General features: G+C 38.2%; 1 long non-coding RNA gene across 1 annotated transcript; it reads left to right on the forward strand.

The window, feature by feature from the left end:
• The first annotated feature begins 2,574 nt into the window (after window positions 1-2,574).
• LOC140135712 (uncharacterized) lies at window positions 2,575-7,207 on the forward strand. Its single transcript, XR_011856561.1, has 3 exons — window positions 2,575-2,624; window positions 3,800-3,861; window positions 6,872-7,207. It is a non-coding gene; the product is annotated as an uncharacterized lncRNA (long non-coding RNA).
• The last annotated feature ends 935 nt before the right edge of the window (window positions 7,208-8,142 follow it).

The following is an 8,142-nucleotide window of genomic DNA, read 5'->3' on the forward strand; positions in this document are numbered from 1 at the left end:
TTTATTAGAGAACAAGCATCACTTCCAAGACTTTTTGTGGAAAGGAGGTTTATTGAAATCTCAATTTGAAAAAAAAAAAAAAAAAAAACCTCCCTCCCTCATCAATTCATGAAAATCCTTCGGACGAGAACCAAAACATTAATTTTATACGGCCTTATGGCTATAGGCTATAGAAGGAAATGGCTTCTAAATTTACCACCTTCCGTGATCATACAGTAGGCCTACATCATGCTACAAAGAGCGTTTCAAAACGTCACACGAAAAATGCTTTAAAACAATTAATTCATATCTATTCAAGTTTGTAAAAAGGTTATAAATGTAAAACATCTATAGGCCTAGGTTAGGAAAAAAATAATAAAAAAAAAAATAAGACAAGCGTTCAAAACATTTATGAAAACCAAAAGCTTTTGTCTTAATCATGTATCACGCATGGTATAATTATGGGAAAAGTTATCCAAACAAGAAATAAAAAAGATTTAGATTAAATTTCCTGTTTGAAATTGTCTTGCATCAAAAGCATTTTCTATTATAGGCCTACCCAAACTCGAAAATTGACAATTTGACATCGGGTTTATAGGCCTAGATGGTCGATCAGAGACATCAACATTTTTGACATCGAGTTTTAACCGTAGATGGTTGAATAGGAATAAAGTACATTTGAAATTCGAAAACGTTTTAATCGTATTTAAAGAAAATGCTTTACGCTGTCCATGCTGTTAAAATATGTACCGGTATTGAATATTTCGTTATTCTAAAAATTGAGAATTTGGCCTCCTTTACTTAAAACAAACAAGGTTTAAAAATTGTTTTTTAAGGATATATTCATGAGGGTCTAAGTAGGCTATCCCCAATCACTGATTTTTCAGTGTTTTCTTTTCTTGTAAACGAGAGCCTAAAGTATTTTCCCAAGCGCCTCGGATCGGGTTCGGAAAAGTTTGAAAATAAGGGTTTAATTGATGCCCATTATCTTGTGTGGGAATAGGCCTAACACTCTGAACATTCACAGAGGTAGGCCTATACCGGTAGGCCTAAACCATGACTGTCGAAATTAACTTTAAAAAGGAGGCAGAATTGGAAAAAAATCGTCGGAGGGTTGAATTAACAGCTGTAATCGATAGCAACACTCGTTACGTTTCCAGGGTCGATGGTTCATCGTCGACGCGTCATGGATGTCGACTTTTACCCATGATGCTCTGCGCGAAGTTGATCAGCCAGGCGTGATCGTAGGTGGCGCGCTGTATTTGGAATCGCGTCAACAGGGGGGGTGGGTCATACTTCTCTGGCAATTCCAGGGCAATCCCGACGGCAACACCACGGGAACACGATTTGTTTTATGCGCATGTCTAGCGCATGCGCATTTTGAACAATTAGCGATATCAGCCGTTAAAAACAGCCTGTGATATTCAATCAGCTGATCGTAAATAACAATCCCGGAGTTGACAGCTTCAAACACACGGTTACAATCGAATCGTGACAATGGGAATTAAATCTTTACTCCCAAAATTCAAGAATATAGAAAATAAAGTTTCTGCCAGGGTTTCTGCCGCGGATTTGGGCGGTGAAGTGCAGGCATTGACGCAGGTACACTGCACAACCTGGAATTGATCCACGAAGTAAGTTATTAAGCTTAAGCTTATTAATGTAAATGTAGATGGTATACCATCTACATGTAGTGAAATTTGTTATGATCATTTTAAATCGGGTGTGGTGCTGAATCCAGTTACAATTTTGTGGATCTTGTGGTTCTGTAATTATGATGTGAAAAGAGTTGAAACGCAACAATAACATCTTCATAATTGACATATTTCTCAAGAACCACAATTATTTACAATACTATTCATATATTAAGAAATTATTTTAAGTGTGTGACTTGTATTCGTGATGAAGGAAAGGATTAAGGGCTTATTTTTCATTAATCTCCTATTCTAAACCATGAAAAAATTGTCTTTTTATAGCTGCGTGACCAAAAAAGCATCCTGTACCGTTGATTGGTTTTAATGTTACCTGGTCACATGAATGAAGTTAATTTTTAAGAATACATGACAAGCCGTTCCTATGCCAACCTGTCCTTGCGTCAACCTGCACCACATTTTTTGAAGGCAACTCGTCACTGACCAGTGACCAACCTGTCCCTTGCTTGCTGGAGGGAATAAAGCTAAGGTAGTTGACTATATATATTGTCAAAGGACGGGTAGACTATATTGTCAAGGGCAGTACGTGGTGTACCGTGTATTGGGGTCACTTGTCAGAGCGGGCAAAATCCTGGTGTGCGGTAGATTTACCCGGTCACAGGGTAGATTTTCTCAGGCAGAGGTGTAAAATAGGCTGATTTAGCATAATTTTTCAGGTTTTCCTTCCTGGTCAAAGCCATGGGGGGGTGCAGAGTGACCCCTGCCACAGATACGCTATTGGTCAAGGGGTGGGTTGGGATAGGGACAAGTTGTATATCAACCAATTTTTACATCACTTTTATGCAATTATGGTTCTTACAGGTACCCCGGTATGTCAATGATTTCTGCTAAGCAGTAGATGTGTTGGTTAGGCAAAATGTTACGCCCATAGTTGTTTTTTGACGGGAAGATCGAGCTACAAGCAAAGCAGCACACAAAGGAAGAAAGAAAAGGGTATGTATTAAAAAAAAATCAATCTGAAAAGATATGTACAATGTACATGTATGTGAAATGCTAACATTCACATATTTTGGGTATAATCACGAATTTTAGGTTTGGCCACAAATTTTAAGATTTTTCCAAGACACCCATTTTTAAAGTATTCATTTTCCAAAAAAAAACCATAAGTTTTCACAAAATTGAAAGAACCCATGGTGATCTGTAATACAATCCATGCAGAAAAAAAGTACCGGTATAGAAAATAGACCATAGCAGAATGGTAAACTGCATATCCGTCAATACATGCTTTTTCCATGGGAAATGAACTTTGCTGCTTGGATGATGTCACAATGAGGTTAGCATTTATTCCGTATTGAAAAGCGTGTACTGACGGATATGCAGTCGACCGCCCTCATCATGCGCATATTTTGGGGGGCTTTGGGCGCCAGCCCCGAGTCAAAGCAGGGGTGGCCAAATCGAAGGGGCAGCGGAAGAAGAAGGGCGGCAAAAAGAATTAGTAAAGAAAAAAGGCGGAAATTTTGAAAAAATTGTACTATATATAAAAATGTTTGTTTTTGGGCGCTAGCGCCTAGAAATCCTTTTTTTTGTTCTTCACTTTTTCAAACGACCGTAAAAAATTGGGGCAACCTTTTCGGGCTGCTGAGGAAGGGCGGCAAAATTGAATTTTCTTCAGCCCCCGGGGTAGGGCGGCCACGATGCACGCCACTGCTCATAGGACTTAATTTTAACGAATTCAACTCTGCGCCGTGTAAAAAAAAATAAAAAAATGCAAATTTGAACTTTTTGCGGAAAATGCACACATTTGGGTACTATTATGGATAAATCACACAAATCAGAATTTTGTGAAATTGATGCATAAAATTTGCTCTCAAAAATCATACATTTTTCCGGTGCTTACCAATACAGTGTAGTTCGTAAATACAAATTAGGGCACCAAATCTGTGTGGGTACTTGTACTGTCTGTGTAATCATTGGGAATTTCAATATTTCTCTGTTTGTGTTTGCTTGTTTTTACGTCCAAGTACTAGATTTTCCTTGGGTAAAGCTCAACCTCACTTTTGTGAAATTAATCAACTAGAGGAGTTTATGCATGCATCTAATGTATTATGTACCTCAATTTTCCTCAAATTTTGATATTTAAATTTGCATTTCTTTCTTCATGTCATCAGGAGAAAAAGACAGGAGAAGGCTAGAGTCCTGCACCACCATGCCACACAAAATGAGTTTGCAAGTAAGTCTATGATGTATGACATGTACATTGTATTGTCAGGGGGTATCAAAAGTTTTTGACATCACCCAGAAGTGAAAGAGCTATTTTGATGAAATTATGTCAGTGTAATCACTGGTCCTTATGTACATTATGGTTCAGAAATGGTCTCATAAGTATAAGTTTACTTTCTATCCAGATGGCACTAGGTGGGCAGTAGCTAGGCGCATAACCTGCAAGATGGTGAAAATTGAGGAACGTATTGCACTGTTGCTTTTTGAAAAAGGAATTTCCAAACTGGCTACATGTCCCTCACAGATTAGCCAAGAAGTGGGCGTCCATCACTTATGGATGGCGCGCCACAGTGAAGAAACTCAAGAAAGTGGAGGATCTTATCATGAAAAGGTAATGCGCCTACTGCCCATCTAGCACCACCTGGAAAGAAAGTAAACATACTTATGAGACCATTTTTGAATCATAATGTACATAAGGACCAGTGATTACACTGACAAAATTTTATCAGTATAGCTCTTTCACTTCTGGGTGATGTCAAAAACTTTTGGATACCCCCTCGTACATGTATCATACAGTAAAATCTTAAGGAACCGTTCACAAACACTTGTTGGGGCCCTGATGCAAAAAAAATTTCATCGTGAAAATTTTTCGGGCCCCTTTTCAGATCTCAAAAATTTCAGGGCCCCTTTTTGACATGAAAATTATGGGTCAACCCCATATACTCAATTTTCCGGAAAATTTGTGGTCAATTTTTCAGAGCCCCTCTCCCCTAGAAGGGTCAAAACTTTTAAGAGCCCCCTTTTGCATCAGCCCCCCAACAAGTGTTTGTGAACAGTCCCTAATGTAGATCCATGATCATCCACCATGAATGGGCTGCAGTTTCAGCAAAGTTAGTTTTTGAATAGAAAGGAATTTGCCATGTACATTGTATTTTAGCCACTGATTTTTAGTTTACTACACATACTTAGGGACACAAACTCATTAAATAATCCAACCCAAAAACCTGCTGTATTGCTAACATTTCAACCCTTTTGTAGTGAGCAGCCATGTGACTGCAGGGTTAAGGATGTTGTGAAAAACCTGCATTATATTTAAATACAATTTTAAATCATCATTTTTTGATTTAAAATGCTAAATATGTAATTGTCCCATGCCAAGTAACTGTGATGTGGTAGCAAATGTACATTGTATTTATTACGGCAGGGCCGTAGCAAGGTATGAAATAGTGGGCGGCCATATGGCGGGGTCTGGGGCGGGCTGAGGCCCCAGCGGGGGTCAAGGGGCAGAGCCCCTTATCAGGGGCTCAGGGCGAAGCCCCTGAAGCTCTCGCATTTTGAGGTACACAATGTGCGTAAAACCCGGTATGTGAATTGAAACTACTCACATCATTTGTATGAATGTAAATGTACATAAAGTGCTAAAAACTAGTTTTATGGGTATCAAAACTTGTATCGTTTTCATGAAATAGCGCCTATACTTTTAAATAACAGATTTTTACATTTAGAAATTTTTATTTTGGACAAACAAAGGATTGTTTGAAAGTATGTTTGTTAACATCAGTGAAAATGTGAAATGATTTTTTCTTAAACCCACTTTTTTAATGCGCAAATACAATAAAGTTCAAACGCGCTAAACAATAAAATATTACTGTCTGATATTGCGATTATTGTTAGCATAAACATAATAATACCGATATAGAATGTTGGAATGATGTAGTGAAAATCGTTCATGTTTAAATATTTATCTTGCCTGCAAGAGCTTTTTTCTTGCATGTAAGAAATTTGAAAGTAGATCATCATACACAAAATGTATTGTGTTTAGTTTTCAAACACACAAGATAAAGCTTTTGCATGCACACAGTACAAAATGCAAACACACAAGAAAATTATTCTTGCATTCAAGAAAAAATTCATGCATGAAAGATTTTTTTGTATTTCCAAAATTCTTTGGAAGGTTTCTCCTTTATTTTATTAGCAATATAAATCGGGTAGTTTCAATGAAATGAGGCTGAAGAAATTAATTAAAACACAAATTGCATATTCATGCATAATAACACTAAAAATAGGTTAGCCAAAGTTTTTATATTAGGGAAATTAATTTTTCTTCCAATGATTATTTACCTGGGGGGGTTCTGGGTGAGGGTCAAGGATTTGTATAGTTCAGGGTTAAGCCTGTACGGTTTTTTTTTAATGAATGGTTAGGACAAAAAATAAAACAATTATAATTATTGATAGGAGCGGCACGGGCCAGCCTGAAAATGAAGAAATCGACTAGACATGGAGTCTAGTGAGGTGTCCCTAAACTATAATAGTCTATGATCTGATGACTATTTCTCATTGATATTTGGTTGCAAATATTTTCTTCTCGGGTGGCACGGATGAGAGGCTGGTACCGTGCAGTGCACCCCCCCACCCCAAAAAAATTAAAAAAAAAAAAAAAATCAAAAAAATCAATTTTTTTTTTTTTTTTAACAAAAAGTGGGGCGGCCATGGCCGCCCAGCCGCCCTGGTTGCGACGGCCCTGTATTACAGCAAACCCTTGCTCATTCATTTGTGATTAAGCCAGTCTCCGGGAAGAGACTATAGTTTCAGTCACAGTTTTGGTCACCTTACACCTTCAAATGTGCTCAAAATTTACACTGATGTAAGAAAAAAGATTTCTTTAATTTAACTTCATGTGAGGAAAGTAGTTGTGAATTTGTTGATAATTTATTTTTCTGTGTGACCTCTTGTGGCCGTGGTGTACACCTCACACCTTTGTGCGGAGAATGTCAGTGGAAGTTGGAGCTACATGTAAGAAAGCATGAGTACCGGTACCTCAAACTGCTTTGAAATGAATTTGAAATGTTGTTGCTAACAGTGGCATTTTCATAATCACTTGCACCATTTTGCTAATGTTTGCCACCAGCAGTAATTTGTCTCCCAGAATATCATTGTATCCCACGTATCATTTTCAATTTGCAGTAAAAACTTGTTCGATGTGAAACAATATTTTATTCTATTTCTTTTTAAATTTATAGGTTGGTGTGTGTGGTAAGGCAAAAGATTGACCAAGCCCTGGAAACTGATAACTCAGGCAACTGGTAGTCAGGAACCATATTTGAGATCGAAAAGTTGCAATAAACATTCCTCTGCGAGTCTGTGTACTGGTGTACTACAGTGCCATTTGTGGCAACAAGCAATCGACAAGTAACTTTTAGATTTTACATTCCAATTTAGAAATTAAATCTAAGCAGTGGACTGTGACAACAAGTGTTTTAGGATTAATATTATGAAGCTCAGTTACACTACCTGATTCATATTGGGCTGCCTGCACAGGTACACCATCGCTGAATTAGTCGGAGGTACATGTACTTGGCTGGTGCGGGTGCAGTACCAGGTGAGTACCAGTTTAGAACCAGTGCAGTACCACTGCTGGTGGATCCTGTGCAGTGGCATAATTGGTGCTGTGTAGGTACTTTGTGTGTACCAGCTTGCAGATGGCCAAAATAGGAATCTTGTAGTGATAGATTGGATAGACAGCTGAGAACATCATGCTTGTAAGCTTTTAGGCTTTGGGTTGAGCCTTTTGTTTGAGCCTGGCCCTATCAGGGCCCGAGCTTGCGTCTGCCCGGACCGACTGGTTATTAAAATAAACCTGCAGGGGTCACTCCCATTGTGGCCTGTACACCTCCGCAATAATCAACTTTTGAAATGCACCCTAAACAAGGATTTAACCCTTGGCTAAAACGATACCCTAAACAGATATCACACGCCTGTTTTCACACCCTAAACATATACAGGATTTTGTTCCTTGCATCAAATTTCATACCCTAAATTTCATTTCCACGTATTAGCAATTGCAATTTTGCTACCCTTTTTCCAATTTTTCATGTTTTTAACACCTTAAACACGATACACACGTATCGTGCCTACCCACCTGAAAAAACTACCCTTACGCATTTTTATTATCGCGGATGGTGTACATGCCACAATGGGAGTGACCCCTGGGAAATAAACAAATTTGTTCTTGGTTAAAAAACACAAGAGCAGTCATTATCATGATTTAACCTAAGTAGTCCTCCATCCCCCAATTAGTGCCCCACACTGAACTCTTTTGACTCAAAGGTGCAACTAACCCCATTCGCCCATACACTCAATTTATTTCTATTATGTTCTCAGAATCTTCCTTCCTATACTTTGTACAGAGTTAAAGAGTCCAATATAATCAACACTTGGACTCAAAACTTGGACTGTGTTGGATAGGCTCACTTTTCTCACATTTTTTGACCAAAACTCATTTTTGACCAAA

This window comes from Amphiura filiformis, chromosome 16 (assembly GCF_039555335.1).
Source record: "Amphiura filiformis chromosome 16, Afil_fr2py, whole genome shotgun sequence".
NCBI lineage: Eukaryota > Metazoa > Echinodermata > Ophiuroidea > Amphilepidida > Amphiuridae > Amphiura > Amphiura filiformis.